A 16,568-nucleotide genomic window follows, 5' to 3' on the forward strand; every position below is an offset into this window, starting at 1 on the left:
CGTTTGGTGTTTTGTTATGGCATGTTCAGCGGTGGAAAAGTACTTCCAGGTGTCCAGGTATATCTTCTGTTAAGTGTCATTATTGGATTCTGGTGTTTCTGTGTTTTATTGTGGAAGGGTCCCAACTTCATCACTGGGTTCTTCCCAGATGATGAGACCTTAGAAATTGTCTGCTCCTCTTTCAGACTGTGGACAAAAGGAGACAGCAGAGGTTCTCAAAAAGCATTTTCTCCTTCTTTCACAGCCTAGGTGGTGGTGTGTTGTGTAGCATCTCCAGTAATTCAGATGCATGTGAGCTGTTGCTCTCATCAGCTAGTCTGATGGCTTACTTGCTGGATGTTTTGCTGCTCCTCAAAAATATTGTCAGCCCTGTCAGGGAGATACTGTTGGAGGTTTTTGTAGTATGTAGACTTGTGGAAGAATGTAGACTTTATATGAAGAGAGAAGGAAGCACCCTCCCTCCCTGCCACTGCAGTATGATGAGAAATGTAGTCATGTCATTGGAAACACAACCCCAGCATAAGTAAGCACATGTGCTTCAAGAGCTCAAAAATCAACCTACGTATAGCTAATCAGCTCCCCTCTTTTCCTGCCCAAGCATTAGGGCTGAGCATGAAGAAACTGCTGGACTTTCCTGGGCAAGCAGCAAGCAGTTTGTAGTGTTGCCTTCCAGCTCCTTTCTTATATTTGTGCCCCTGAACACACTGCTGTGTACTGTTTTGCAACTCTGCTTCTGACCCTTACTCTGGCTTTAGGGGCTGCCCACTTTGTTTTTTCGGGTACCGTGCAGCCCTTTCCAAGAAACGGCTGAGGATTTCCAGTGAGGCAGAACAGGTGATCATACCGGTGTTTCAGTTGTTCCAGGGCTGGTCAGCACTGCCTGGCAGCACAGTAAGTTTGTTGCGTTGGTTTTCCAGGTACCGTGGACATCACCGCAGAGAAGCTGTGGGAGCTTGGAATTGGTGTGGCACAGGTGAGCGGCGCACACACGGCACTTTGGCGGAGGAAGCTCTCGTGGATGAGGCCGGAGCTGGCCGGCACGGGGGTGACTGCTCGTGTTCCAATTTGGCAGGTGATGAAGGTGAATGTGGTGACCGAAGGAAGATCGGAGAGCGTGCAGCTGCTATTGCGGATGTGTCTTCAGTACAGATAGTGACCCCGAGAACTCCAAAAGCTAAGTTGAGGGGCGAAGAGCCATTTAGGGTGTCTTGGCTGTGTGTGTTTGCCTGCTGACATTCAGTGCAGTGTGGAGGGCTCTTCTGGTGAGTGCTGTGTGTGAGGCAGGTGCAGCGGAGGGTGGATGGGAGGAAGCGAAAGTGAGCTAGGCAGGGCAGCTCCAGCCTGTGTCCATGTTCCTGTGTAGTCTGTGTTGTGTGTTTTAGCTCTGCTACCTTTTGCTCAGGTCTTGATGTCACTTTTGTCCTTTGCATGCAAGGAGCATGGTCCACACCGTGCAGCAGTAGTGTGGTAGACATCCGTCATCTTTTGTGTGGCATCACTCATCGGCATCCTGGCGACGGATCGCCTCTCGTTCCGTGTGGCCAGCTAAAAGGGGCTGTCTGTCACTCCGGCTTTGCGTCGTAGCCATTTGCAGCCAACCATCTTTGCCGTCATCAAGGCATCATCGGCCGCTCTTGTTTTGCACCTCTGTGGCGTCCTTTCAGGGTTTTCTTCCCTGCGTCACCACCGCCTCGGATCTTCCTCACCGGCCTGTCTTGGGTTGATCTTTCTGGCTTTGCCGGAGCTCTCGCCATCAGAAGTGGTGGCACTTGGTTCTTTTCCGGTCTTGTGCAGAGCATCAGAGCTGCGCAGTTGTGATGTTGTAGAGCTTTCTAACCCACAGTATCTTATGTGTGGGAGTAGTTCTTTTAGTGTAGAGCTTTTCTGAGTGTTTGTCTAACGTTTCTTATCTGTCTGTTTGGTGCTGGAGCTGCCTTGCCTGTGGGTGTTAGCAACGGTAGTGCGCAGAGCGTGCTGGTGATGGACCGGAGCGGCGATTGATYGGCCTCCTTGTGCTCTGCTTTGATTTTTGGCAGATATGCAGTGGCTTTCCCAGCGGGCTGAAGAGAGATGGAGGAAGAAAGGGTTGTGCTATAAGAAGATGAGCTAGAGTTGTTTTTGGAAGGAGAGCAGTGTGGTCAACGGTTCCCTTGTTAATTTTTGCTTTGTGCTTGTAGGTGTGGAACAATGTGCAGCGAGGGTCCCTCTCACCCAGGAGGAGCATGACGAGGCGAGCGTCAGTCCGAGAGGAAGCGGCGCATAGTATAGAGCTGTTGTCTTGTTGGCGCCGTCCCCGTTGCCCACCGCTGTTCTGATTTTACAGGTGTGTGGCATGCCTTGGCACGGCAACCCGTAGCCTGGTGGTCAGGATGGGCGAGTGGAGCAGGTAAGTGTTATAGTGTGGTATGGTTGTGGATGGGGTGTGGTTTTTGGCATCACCCCCAGGTCTAGTCTTTTCTCTGGTTTTGCAGGAAGTTGTGGAGAGGAGAACGTGAGCGGCAACAAGAAGGCTGAGCAGGTGAGAGGGGGCACTTGTCAGGCTGGAGTTCCCCTGTCCGGTCAGGTAATGCCAGGCTGCTGGTCAGTAATTTCTTTTTTTTTTCTCTTCTTTTTGAGATACTGTGTGGGCTTTTTCCAGGAACGTTTGAGTGTTTGAGGTGAGGTAGAATGGGTGAGTATAATGGTGTGTTGGTTCTAGGGCTAAATCGATGCCGCCTAGCAGAAGAGTACTTTTGTTGTCTTGGTTTTTCCAGGTGCCGTGGGTGTTCTCACAGCCACGATGAAGCATAGAATCGGTGCAGTGCAGGTGAGCAGAGCAATTATAATGGTTTCGGGGAGGGTACCGTTGCAGAAGAGAGCGGAGCCGACCGGCACGGGGGTGACCGCTGGCGCTCCGGTTCGGCGAGCGACGAAGGCGAACGTGGCGACTGAAGGAAGATTGGAGAGGATGCGGCCGTTATCAAGGCTGACTCCTGAGGACAGATGGTGACTCACAGCACTCCAAAAGCTAAGTTGAAGGGCAAAGAGTGCATGTGGGGTGTATACGTGCACACTGACATTCAGTGTAGTGCGGAGGGTTCTTCTGGTGATTCCTGTGTGAGGCAAGTGCAGCAGAGGGTGYACGGGAGAAAGCGAGGGTGCGCTAGGCAGGGCAGTTGCAGCTTGTGTCTGTGTAGTCTGTGTGTTGTGTGTAGCTCTGATACGCTTTTCTCAGGTCTTGATGTCGATCTTGTTCTTTGTGCTCGGAGAGCACGGCCCACACTGTGCAGCAGTAGAGCGATCGGCATCCGTTGTCCTTTGCCTGGCGCGACTCATCGACATCCTGCCAAGGGATCGCGTCTCATTCTGCGCGGCCAGCTAAAAGGGGCGGTCCGTCGCTCCAGCTTCGTGTCGTGGCCGATCGTCTTGGAGGCCGTCGTCGCGGTCTCACCGGCCGCTTGTCTTCCGACTTTGCGTCCTGGTCGTTTGCGGCCGATATACTGTGTCTGTATGTATGTTTGTGTCTTTGTTTGGAGCTGCCTTGCCTGTGGATGTAGTTACGGTAGTGGGCTGAATAGAGTAACGTAGCTATCCTACTTATTGGGGGGGTGGTTAATAAGAGGTAGAAGTATTTATTTATTTTTTTATTATTAGTTAGGATTTCCAGTTTGGGGGGCTTCCTGGTCATTCCAATGCAGCGTTACCTTTAGGAAGGATGGTAGCAGATAGTTACGCTAACCGAAGGGATGGATGGCTGCAGCGAGTGTGAGTGGGCAGTTGTTTGGTAGTTAGATGGGTTTGGTATTGAATGTGTCTAATGTCRTATGCTTTTCTTTTTGCCTCTAGGTTGTAGTTAGCATTCTGAATTATTTTTGGTATTTTGAAAAATAAACCCCAGCTGGGGGATTTTTTTTTTCCCCAGCTGGGTTTTTTTTTCCCTGGTCCTGGCCACTCTGCGAGGCAACAATTGTCGCCTATGTCGACGCGGAGCTTTGCCTCAGGGCCAGGGTTTTCTAAGCAGGATTTTTTTTTTTTTTTTAGGTGCTTGGTAGCCCTGTTACTGAGAGCTACCTAACATAGGAGGTGCTTGCCTGATACTGCAGGAAGGTAGTATATGTGCCGGGTGATGTGAGTAGTAGCTGTGAGATTGTAGAGATGGATGGCGAAGAGTACGTGGAGCTGCTCTAGAATGTGGAGTTGCTCGTTAAGCTTTTTCTGTTGTGATGATTGAACCCCAAGATCTCTTGATGGTGTTGGGATAAAGAGATTGTTGACTTTTCTTTGAGCAATAAAGACAAAGATGGTTGTGTTTGTCTCTGTCTTTATTTGAAAGAAGTTTTGTTTGTTTGCGTCCTCTTAATTAAAATACGCGCATCCACTTGGCTTTCAGTCCGGCTGAAATTGTCCTTTTTTTTTTTTTTTAAGAAGGAAGTCATAGATCGCTGCTTGCTAGGCTATAACTGTTGTTCCTTTTGCTCCATTTTTTGTTTTGTCTTCACTTTGTCTCTTTCTTTACTCTGTGCACTTTAAATGTGTCTGTACTTTGGTTTACCTCTTTGCTCTTTTTTTTATTCTGTTGGCTGGGTTGTACACTTTGCTCTGTCATCTCTGTTCTTTGCTCTATAGTGTTTGCTTTCTGCTTTATTCTCTCCTCTCTACTCTGTGTTCTGTATTGCTAGCTGACTAGTCAGCTTTATTCTCCCTGCAGTTATCTGTTTTAATTTGCATATATCATGCCTTCCCTAGCAGAGGGAGGATACTAGCTCGGAGCAAATAATAATTATTTTAATTATTTTTTTAAAATAATTAAATTAGGCCAGGGCCAGGGTTAGGGTTAGAGGGTTAGAGTTAGGGCCATTTAGGGTTAGGGGGCTGGGGGTTAGGGGGCTGAGGTTAGAGATGCCAGTTAGGGTTAGGGCCAGGGTTAGGGTTTAGGGTTAGGGTTAGGTTAGAGGGTTAGGGCCGGGTTTGGGGTTTAGGGTTAGGTTAGAGAGTTAGGGCCGGGTTTAGGGTTTGGGGTTAGGTTAGAGGGTTAGGGCCGGGTTTGGGGTTAGGGTTTAGGGTTAGGGTGGTTGTCCCAAAATCCTCCAGAGGTCCCTTCCAACCAATATGATTCTCTATGCATATGGGGTGGCTCGCACGTTTGGAAGGATTTGGGAAGAACGTAGGTTGATCGACARGAAGGGGAAAGAACTGGTCCCTGAGGAGCTTGTGGGGCAAGTTCTGGATAGCTTAYTGCTGCCCACTGAGATTGCCATAGTCCATGTTAAAGGACATCAAAAACGAAACTCAGCTACAGCCCGAGGAAATGGAATGGCAGACAAAAAAGCTTGTGAAGCTGCCCTGCAGTCAGAAGTTGCTATGAATTACYTTACCCGTGAGATACCCTCCCCGCCGGAGAAGCAGCTGYTCAGTGAAAGCAAGGAGGAGACCTTCAGGGAAYTAGGAGCTATAGAGTCTGGAGGAAAATGGACACTTCCTGATGGGAGGGGAAAGATGAATCAGAATGAATAATGAGAGCAATCTTCACGGTTTTACATCAGGGGAGCCGCTGGGGAGYTCAAGCAATACGTGATGCCGTGCTACAAAGGTACGTATGTGCAGGAATACACACTTTAGCTAAGCAAGTGTGCAGGAGTGGTGCAGTATTCCAAAGGATAAATAGGAAAATCCTATTTAGGATTTTAGAAGAATGACTGAAAGAAAGGATTTTTGAAGAATGACTGAAAGTTRTTTGATCAAATGAGTGGGATGGATTCCCTTTTTTTTATTATTTTTTTTATCTCATGGTTACACTTATTTGCAGAAGCAGGTATTTTTCTTGGCTTGCAGTAATCTCAAAACACTGTGGTCACAGCAGATTTTTGCTTTGCCATTTTCAAACGATAATGTGTCAAAAGCCTCCTGGGTCTGTCCTGCTCAGTTAGTTCCGATCAGCATGCCCTTTTTCCTTTGGACTTTTCCTCTTCTTTCCTTTTTTTCCCCCCCTTTGTTTTCCCCCCAATCAAGATGTATTAATTCAATCTCTCTAATTTCAGAGACAGATAGAGTGCAGCAAACAACTTTGGTAGTGGGAAGGAAGAAACTTCTCTTCATTCCTGCAAAGTGTAACTACATTTGGCCAATCTTTTCGCTGCACAACTTAAAACCCCAGAGCAAAGCAAGGGCCCTGCCTAAGGGTGCAGACGGCACTGAACACAGCCAGATGCTCCTGTTCGTAACAGGTCCAGGGCGCATCACGGCAGCAGAAATAGTAAGTCTTAACTTTGGAGCTGATGACAAAAGGACAAGCAGACTAAAGAACACATTTTAGGCTGAAAAAAAGCCTAAAAACMGTCTTCAAATTTACATCTTAGCACAGAACCAAAGAAAGCGCTGGTGACTAAAACAGAGCTGCAACTAGCAACAGCAGGAAAAGGATTTTGTCTGATTTCTTTCCTCCCCCAGCAGCCAGGAGTTTYGGAGGGACCTCCTGCCTTGGCAGCATGCTCCCACGCAAGAGGGCACTGCAACTCCATGCATCGGGGCACACGGCTGTGGCCCCGCGAGCTGCCTTTGCACAAGGCTACCTTGAGTTGAGTCCTTGGCTTCTCATGTAGGCTGGTAGCAAATGCAGCAATCTGGACAGACAGTCGCTGTTTACCTCCATGCCCAGGTTGCTGAAGCCAAAGAAACTGTAACATTAGCAAGCAAAAGGAAAAAAAAAATCAAATTTCCCCCCCCCCAACAAAACCTCTATCCCACCAAAAAGAGACATTTTATGACAGACACGGCAAATTTTATAAGTCAATTTCCTTCCTTTTTCTCCTGGATTTGTTTTCTGCCAAGTCAGTAAATTGGCTCACAGAGAGACCTGATGAGCTTCACAGCTGGTCAAGGTAAGTAGCAGACCCACAAACCAAGCATGTCAAGGACAAACTAAGGAGGGATGAGACCCTCTCTCCTTTCTCAGCACCCATAAGTTCGCCCTTCCACTTCAGGGGAGACACACCATAAGGCTTTAGGAGATGCGTGGGCCTGGCTGTTAACCCACATAGCTGCTCTAATAGAGGAGACCAAAGGCTTCAGTTGTTAGACAAAGGAAAGAGAGTTCATCCACTTAGTCTCCATCAGGATTTTTTTAGGTGTGGCTATGGCCAATCTTTAAGCCTTTCTATAGAGGGTTTACACTCCGTACTTCAGTGACCTTTAAGTATTATGGGCAGCCATTAACACTTCTCAGCACAACAGGATTAACACCGGAGTGGAGAAGGAAGCAGATCAAATCTGATTGAAGTGAACAGGGTGGGGGGGCATGTGTTTCCATGTTTGCTGCTGCTTTGGCTCTCCAGGAGACTCCTCTCATGGAAGATACTTTATCAGCAAGAAAAGGGATCTAGTCCTTTTATTTTCCTTTTTTTTTCTTTTCCTTTTTTTTTTCTCTTCTTTTTCCCCCTAAGACTCCAATCACTACGTGGGGTGCTATAACACCAGAAGGGCATTGCCTCTTCATGTTGTACCCTCTGTGCTCCCCTACAGGGACTGAGTACAACTTGGGGCAAAGGGAAGCACTGGCCATGAAACTGTGTTTGCCACTTATTAAAAAACTCACAATCCAGTCAAGTAGAAATCAACTGTCATTCCACAGTTCAGTGCAATCTCATCAAAGGTTGTGGGGGTTTGTTTGTTTTGTGAGAGAGTTAAACGAAAAACAAGCTCCAAGAATAATGTCTGTCCCTTTTTTTCTTTTTTTGGGGGGGGGGGAGGAGGGGGGAGGAGGACAGACTATTTCTTGTGCAATACAGCCAAATGCACTCCTTGTTCCTCTGGAAATACTCCACATCTGAAATGGAAGGTAGCCTGTCACTGAGTATGCCTCCTGCAGCCGCTGATTAAAGATGCTGCCCTGGAGCTCCCAATATTTCAGGCCATTTCCGTGGAGTTACATTTCCCTAAGGATTCTCACTCACGTGTGAACCCACATCACGATCAGACTTTTTCCAGGCTGAAACCGTATTCAAGCTGTAATAACACAGATTCCGTTATGCTGCCCATCGATTAATGCCTTTTTCACCATAGCAAAAGCAAGGTGTGGGTTTTTTTAACACCTATGGGAATGACTTTCTCTTCCTGTGGCTGCAATCAGGAAAGCACTTGAGCTAACTGTCCCTTGTCGGAAGTMGCTGGGGATTTCCAGGTCCATCTGAAATACTTGCCCAGTTGTCCTCATCACYGCTTTTGAAGGTATAGCTACGCAAGCAAAGCAAGCGGGAGTGCGGATTTACAGCACATCCTCTGTTTGACGGGAACTGCCAGTGTTTGCCCTCTCGGCACAGCAATGGCAGATACACTGGTCTGCTCACTGAAGAGGAGTCAACTGTTACACCAACCATGGGGTAAACTATGCCACAGGCAGGTGCCCCATGGGCAGCTATTGCGCAGTACAGAAGCTGCTGTAGATCTATGCTTCACCCTGCTCCCATGGCAGTTTAAACCCTGTGATTGTAGCACTGTGGCTTCTCTGTCAGAAAGTTCTCTCATACTCTTTTACAGATGGAGAGTTAAGACCAAGCTCCCTGAATGCTTCTGAAGACTTTAACATCTAAACTGGCCACGAACTGACTTCACCAACCAAGCACTAGCAGTCATATGCTGTTGCTGTAAAAGAAAGAAAAAAAAAGAAAGAAATTGTACTATTTAAATTGACCAGCAGTCACTGCTATCCCTGGCAGGAATACGCTGTTCATTCTTACTTTCTGGTCTTTCTTCTCAGTACCAGCACAAGCATTGCTGCAGCTGCACAACGAAATTAACTGATTTGTCTGAAAAAATAATCATATTCTTCACTTCCAGACCACTACCCTTACTCACTGGCTCATCCTGACAGCGGGCGTTTCCAGGAAAAGCTGTGTATTATGCACATATAACGTGTATTAAATTATACGCATACAACTTAAGCTGGTCTAGTATAGAAATACATTGCAGGCTTGAAACTGAGCTTTATGATGCAGATTTATCTGCTAAATTCAGAACATTGCTGGCTCAAACTTTTAGTTTTTCCCATAAGTAAAAACAAAATCATGGTAAAGCTATAGGTTTTGCCATGATATTTCTTCTTGATCAGACATTTTCATCTAAAAAAAAAAAGAAAAAACTTCATCTGATCATTCCCCTCAACTGATCCTACAAACTAGTTGAAATGTAAAGGTAGCAGAGCAGAATCCTGCTTTCACTGAAAGAAACAACAAAAGAGCTGTGTTAGCAGCAAGAAATCTCTTGCTGTACAGTAGACTAGTCATAAAACACAAAGCTGCTGGAAACTACTTTGCGCATAAACTGGAGACTAGGTTACGCAGGTGAGGCTTTGCTCGCCCTGTTTGGAGTAAGATATAGGATAAAGTGCACCTGCTGTTGCAAGTAGCTTCTGAACATTCTCAAGTTTGTGTTGTCATGTCCTCTGAAGAGCCYGTTTAGGAGCTCTCCTTGCCTAAATTGTGCGTTCATTGGGGCAGGAATATCATTTTCTTACATTCTTACTCAGGATAGGACATAAGGAGAGGACTTAAAGGGGGAAAGAAAGGAGAGAATTTAAAAAATAGAATAAAACTTCTGCTATTGACGGTTAGACACTTTTGCTTCTCAGCACTAAGAACAAGCGAGCAGTAACACATAACAAGTCGGTCAGGTTCTTGAGAACTCTCCGCCTGAGAACAGCCAGAGCGTTGCTACCAATTTATCGGAGGATAGAAGACCCTGAAAATACATTATTAAGTCCCTATGTAGTCCTGGACATTCAAACAAATAGCCCAGGTTAAAAATAAAGATGGATTGCTTTCTTCCTCAAAGGAGAATTGCGGCTATGTCAAGTGACTCACAAAGACTGTGTTGCTCTACAGACAGATGGGACTATAACTGTTACATGAAGTTTAAAAATTATGCCCTATCTCCACTGCAAAAATCTAACCAGCTCTGAGCAAAACAGGGAACAATCATGCCAGAAAYGGCTTCTTTGGCCTCAGTATATACAATCCAAGGACAGATTAACCCTCGCCTAAAGTTTCATTAAAAAACTGCTAAAATGATACACGTTACAACCATCTTTTAAGTGCCTGCTTCAATAGTGATGGGGTTTTGTTGTTGTTTTTTGGGTTTTTTTATTTTATTTTTTATTTTATTACTACTATTATTATTATTTTATTTTACAAACTGTAGATCTCCAAAGCTTATGATGTCCGTGGAAGAGAACCTGGGCTTGTATCAGCCCTCTTTCCACAGATTTGTTAACTGACTTCCCGCTCCACAGATACGTTCTTCCCTTACTTAGGGCTATCATGCCCCACTGAAAGAGAACTGGACATCGTTTTRGGGGCCTTTTTTTTAGCACTGAGAACACTCCACGGGGAGGGGACTTGCCTTGTTCTTTGCCTGATCTTGTTAATAAATGGTGTCTGACTTTTAGAGCTGAAAAAGCTCTAAAAATATTAGACCAAATTTTGGTCTGAGACATTGAAGGAAGCCTCATTTTAAAGGCTGACAGGAGGAAGAAGACAGACAGGTTTTCCAGTAACAGCTGAGCTTTAAACATCATTGTATGAATTTGGGCGTTCATAGTTTGAATACATTTTAGCAATACAAGCTAAAAGGCAGTATGCATTAGGGTTACTGCCTCCCCCAAAGAAGCAATGAAAAGTAGTCAGCCTGGCTTTAGTGCCATTACAGATAACACAGGTAGAGCCTTGTTCTGTCGGTCTTCTCAGATCATCTTTCTGGGGACGGTGATCAAAAATGGCTCAGTCCACCTATTACAGCAGCTAACCTATTTCTAGTGTGATCTGATCCCCCTCGCCACACGAGGGGAAGAGGGAGACTGATGCCAGCTGTTTCACCGTGCACTACTCAGTAGCATACTCACACTGGGAGCCAGCCTGAAATTGTGGTAGTGAGCCCTGGAGAGGAACCAGCTGGGGGAAAGGCAGGAAGAAAGAGAGAATCTATCTGCTGAAAAAAAATATTATCAGCAAGAATCATTTCCCTACTGCAGATGGAAACTAAGGACATATAGAAGACTGAATTTTGCTCACAAGCCTGGAATTTAACCGGTGGTCAAAACCTGAGTGAAAAGAGAACTCTTCCTCTGGCCACATAAGCCTTCTACACTTGATTAACACCCCTCACACATGGAATCCCTCTGCAGGCAGCTACTTACCCATGTGAGTGAAGTTAGACCTCGATTCATCTGCAGGGCTCCAGTTCTATCTTCTTCCTCTCCAGCATTCACTGTGTTAATTCAGTAGTTCAGGTAGGCGAGCCTCTCAGTACTCCATTTCCCCCTTTTTCTCTCTTGCTACATTTTATTTGGTTCTAAAATGAAAAGGGGGGAGAGCACAGGAGGTTAAAAGTCTGTAGAGGATTTCTCCTCCCCAGATCAGGATTTAATTGTATTCGTAGTGAGTCCCTTCTGGTTGCGCTTGGTCTTTCAGATGAATGTTTCATCAATATGATTGGGATCACAACCCATTAGTCTAGTCAGTTTACACAATCTGTTGTGACAGCTCAGAGTATAGTACTCCCTAAAGGAAATATTAGATGACACCCTATCATTTTATTCAAATTATATTTTGCGCTCCACACTATCATTCTAATGTCATTCTCTCCTGGATTATGTATTTGTGATATCCAGCGAGCACTAAAATCCTTCCAATAAGGATTAGATTAATATTTATGTTAGCCATCCTCATATTATTATAAACAGGGCCATGGATACTTCTGAGGAGAAAAAGAAGGAGATGTATGTACAAAAAAATAAAAAAAGGGGGGGATGGAGGATATGTAGGGGGAAATAAAGGTGGAAAGCAAAAAAAAAATAAAACAACCACGAATACGCGTGGATCGCAGCAGCCTCCACGCACGGGCGGTGCCGGGGCACCTCCCACCGCCCGGCCTGGACCCCACGGTCGCCTCCGCTGGGCCACTGGCACCTTCCCCCGGCTGCCCCGCCACACTTCCCAGCCTCCCCGAGCCGCGGCCACGATGTACCTGCCGCTCCGCTCCGCGCCGCGCTGCCTGCCCAGCTGTGGCGCGGGGGGCACCGGCCGCCTCCCTGCCCACCCCCGGCGGTGCGCCCCGTCGAGGCCGTCCGCAGCGGCAGGAAAGGCGCTGTGGTTCCCGCCCTCCAGTGGCGAGGGATGCGGATGGGGCCCGGAGCCGGCGGGAAACCTGGCCCCGTTCTCGCTGTGTTTGCCCTGTGGGGAGCACGGCCCGCTTCGGCCCGTTTGCACCACTTCGGGGCGGGAGGGCGGCGGCGGCGGGGGGGCTGGTCCGTGGCCGGGAAATAACTGGGTCCGGGACCCCTCCGAGAAAGGCAGCGTTTTTCCTCAGAGAGGGGAGGAGGGTGGAAAATAGCCGGGGATGAAACGAACAGCCGCGCTACCACTTGCCTTGAGGAAGAGGAGAAACAAATTCAGACTGAAAGTAAACCCCCYGTTCAAGTATACTTGAAGATGTACGAAAAGAAAACAAAGAGCCCCCCACCCCCAAGCCTGGCTGCGTGTTGGGAAGTTGCAGAGGGGTGCTGCTCTGAGTGCTTTGGTTCTGCCATTAATTCACCGCTGAGGGCTGTGATTTGCCTTCCTTGCCAGCTTCATGGGAAGCACATAAAATACCTGCTCCGCTCCCAGAGAAATGGGGCTGCCGTCGCTGAACCGTGCACTTTTCCCGCACGACCCCACCATCGGGAAACGCCAACGGGAAGGGGCTGGCGGGTCATTTCATTTTTCTACATCGGTCTTTAATATCCACATGGAAGTTCGGGATTAGCGCCGAGGAATGAAGTTTCGTTAAAAAACCAAAAGGGAGTCCCGAAGTGTCAACGCCAAGAGAGTGTGCAGAAGAGGTCATCGGTTTTCAGAGAGAGTCTGTTAACGAGAAAAAGAAAAACAAAACAAAACAAAACAAAACAAAACAAAAAACAACGAAATCTTTTCTGAGGAGCCATTTGAAGCCGATCCCCTTTCGGGGAAGAGCCTGTCCCTGCTACAGTTACTTACCCGCCTAGAGTCGATGTATTAAAAATAAATACATGCGATGTGTGCAGCTGGAAGAACCTCTCCCTTCGGAAAAACGTGAAAATAACTGAGTTAGTTTTTAAATCAGAGGAAACGGATTCGAATGGTTAAAAATCCAGTTGGCCCCTTTCACAGGGAATTTGGGTCTAACCAATTGCAGGGGAAAATTTTTCTTGGGGAGCAGACTCTCTCACTTGGCCAGAGTAACTGGCGAGAAAGCAGACCATGCAGTTGCCTGAGAAGCAAGACAGTAGCGAGTGAATTCCGGTTAACATCCGAGGAAGTCCAAATTGTCTTTAACGGAGAACTAGATTTTGCAGCTTCACTGCAAAGACTAAAACAGTTTGCCTCTTATTGCGCAGTATCTCCTGCRATCGTGCAAGCTACTATTTTTTTTTCCTAGGCTGTGTTTTTACCTCAACTTACTCCTCTCCAGTACACCTCTGGTTTCACAGTTGCACGTAGTTTTAATGTAAGAACCGCTGAAATAATAGCAACGAGGCTGCCGTGGAGATTATTCTACAGCCTTTTCTGCCCGAAGGCTGCAAGACAGTGTAGTCAGACCCAGGCTGGGTACATCTAGCTTTCTGTTTGGGGAGGCTTTGCACGTTTTTTTAGCACGTGCGCTCGTTCCCTGTCGGTCTCTTGTGCAGCCACTTTGGAGGAAGGGGGAAAATCTTTGGGGTCGCCCCCTCCGTCTAAACCCGCGATAAAGGATCTGCAGAGGAGGGTTGGGTCTTTTTACCCACTGAGTACTGTTTGTCTCGGTAAATCACATTACGAAGCAAAGTGCAAGGGTAGTTAACTCTATCTTCTGTTAATGTAAACAAATAAGAAGCATCCAGTTCCTTGATCTTTATTTAAATATAGAGTTGTTTATCGGTGTCATCCTATGAAGATTAATTAGATACCTTTATTCACAATTTGGTGCCTGACACCCCATTTTTAGGAATGCATTATAATCACAAGCTGTTAATTGGGGCCAGCCAGGCACTTATGTTTCTATTAAACAGTGTGAGGACTTTTCACAAGTATTAAGTTCCTTTTTTTTTTCCTTTTCTTTTTTTTAATTGTGCAGTGAAAAATTACACAGCTTTTAATTACACCGTACTGCAGAATGGCGCTCTTAAGCGCCGGAGCAGGAGTATTTTGCAGCCCCAGAAGAGCGGCGAGGTGCCGCCGGAATGCCACTACACCCCGCGGGGAAACGGGGGCATCCTGCCAGGGGGGCTTTTCCGGGACATCTCTCTCACACCCCCCCCCAAAAAAAAAAGGGGGGGGGAGGGGAGGAAGATCCGTCCCAAATAGCTTTTAAAAAAGCCCTTTAAGTCTTTTGTGGCTAGTGGCTGTGGCTGGCGGCTGCTCATCCAGCAGGCTGGCGGCTCAAGGACAGCTGCTGGGACATTGCCGACGATTTTTCACTTACAAATACACGGGGAGCACCATAAAGGCGACGAGGCTTCAGCAGCTCGTCGAAATCTGCGGGGAAAGGCGCTGCGCTGCTTCCCCCGTGCCGCGGCCCATGCAAATGTCCCCTGATTGCGTTAGCTCCTCGAGGAGCTTTGGTTTATTTTCCTTGCAAGGCAGGCATCACTAACAGTTTAATCCCATTACTGCCTGCATTTCCTCAGGAAAGGTCCAGCCGCACCGGGAGCCCGGCCCCAGTCGCCCGGTGAGGAGAGGCTCTCCCCCACCTCCCCCCGGCCCCGATAAGCGCGCAGCCGCGTCCGGGAAAAGGAGGGGTGCGAGGGCGGAGGGCCCGGCCCGGCCCAGCCCGGCCCGGCCCGGTGGCACCGGGCTGCCGCGGCGCCCCGGCCTGAGGACGGTGGCGCCTGGGGAAGGAAGAGGCACCCTGGGCCTCGTGGAAAGCCACAACATGCCAGGGGAGGTAGCTCCAGCGTCCCAACTCCCCGCTCGGCGGGGATGCGCCTCCCCAGTGGGCTGCGGAGCTACACCTCTGCAAAAGCCCCAGACTTGCGCCCTTCCCCCCCATCTCTCTCCACATTAGGAAAGAAGAGGCAGAGGAGCACCTCCAGTCTCATCCCTGGCACCACCACATTTATTAAAAATTGCTACTGTATACCCAGGGAGAGGGAAAAAAAAACAAAAACAAAAGAACAAAAAACAAAAAACAGAACCAAGGCTCATTGGGAAAAGTTTGTGTGCCAGCACTCTAGGGTTAATCAGTTTAAAATTGCAGGAACTGTAGCTAGACAAAGAAAGTGGGTAAGTTACATTACTTTCAGTTTTGTACCGGGCAGCTGAAAAAGTCACTTTACCTACATGTAAATAGAAATCTGTTAATGTTTTTAGCAATGCATTTGCAACGCTCTGTAAACTAAGCTGGATTAATCAAAAAAAAAAGCCTTTAGAACTTCAAAGCATCACTGGAGGTCCTTCCAACTGAACTGCTATAGGTAGACTGTTTATATATTATTCTACAATATTCTAGAGTGTACCTAGACAAAACACAACTGTACACTTTGATTTTTTGGCCACCTCAACAGAGGTTAGGAGTTTGGGATGGAGGCATGTTTTTCCTTACACAAGTCCTAGACTGAGAAAAGTTGAATTTGGTCATTGTAACCCCATCAATAGCAACGAGAGCTTCAAGTCAAATCCTGCCTGGCATGCAGGCCTTATTCCAACCATCTTCTGCCAAGGTTAAGCCCTAGCTGAGCAATATCCAACTCAGCCAGYTGTGCTGCAGCTCAGTCTAAAGCAGATTGTAGCATTTATACACCCCCCCACCCCCACCTAGCCCCTTTCCATCAAAAGGGCAGGAAAGGAAGAAAGGGGAATTTAGGATCTAAACTCCCCATTTCCTGCTCAAGAGTGCATAGRTTTCATCAGGCCTCTGAGCCAAGTCAAACTATACACTTTAGTGTCGCCAATAAATAAGCCGCACTGTAAAAGTCTAGGCTCCTGCTTACAGCTTCCATATGTTGTTCCTTCTAAAGTTARGACTTCTGTTATAATTTGTTATCACCCTACTTGGTTACCTGCAACAGTCAAAAGCTTTGGCACCTTCTTTAGAATTGCACACAACAATTCAAGSTGGAAGGCAAGAGTCTTTTTGGCAATTGTAACGCAAAAAAAACAAGGCCACCCCGAAAAAAAAATTAGCCAATTGGAATAAAAGAATGCTTTAAGGACTGGTATAGAATGCGTAGTAGCCCATGCCTTTTGAAGTGTCTTTGCTATAGTCCTCAGCATTAATGTCCTCACATTTCATAGTTGGGGAATTTTCATTCCATTATGAAAATTATGAGCTGGTTATCCTTTGCAGTACTGTTTTTCTCTCCTCCTTGTCCTTGAGTCTTGTTAACTATTTGCAAGGTTTTTCTCACAGTATTTCTCTAAAAGGGTTAGGGTTAGGTTAGGGTTAGGGATAGGGTTACAGTCAGGGTCAGGGTTACGGTCAGGGTTACAGTCAGGGTCATGGTCAGAGGGGAAGTGACACAGGACCCCACGGGGGCAGTGGGGGAGGAGATAACATGGGACCCACGGGGGCAGTGGGTGGGGAGGAGATAACATGGGACCCAC

General features: G+C 47.2%; 1 long non-coding RNA gene across 1 annotated transcript; it reads left to right on the top strand.

The window, feature by feature from the left end:
- The first annotated feature begins 733 nt into the window (after nucleotides 1-733).
- Nucleotides 734-3,190, top strand: LOC146586015 (uncharacterized). Its single transcript, XR_014897873.1, has 3 exons — nucleotides 734-1,178; nucleotides 2,178-2,386; nucleotides 2,472-3,190. It is a non-coding gene; the product is annotated as an uncharacterized LOC146586015 (long non-coding RNA).
- The last annotated feature ends 13,378 nt before the right edge of the window (nucleotides 3,191-16,568 follow it).

The sequence above is a fragment of the Rhea americana genome, unplaced genomic scaffold, assembly GCF_003343005.1.
Source record: "Rhea americana isolate MKP2758 unplaced genomic scaffold, rheAme1 scaffold_734, whole genome shotgun sequence".
Lineage (NCBI taxonomy): Eukaryota > Metazoa > Chordata > Aves > Rheiformes > Rheidae > Rhea > Rhea americana.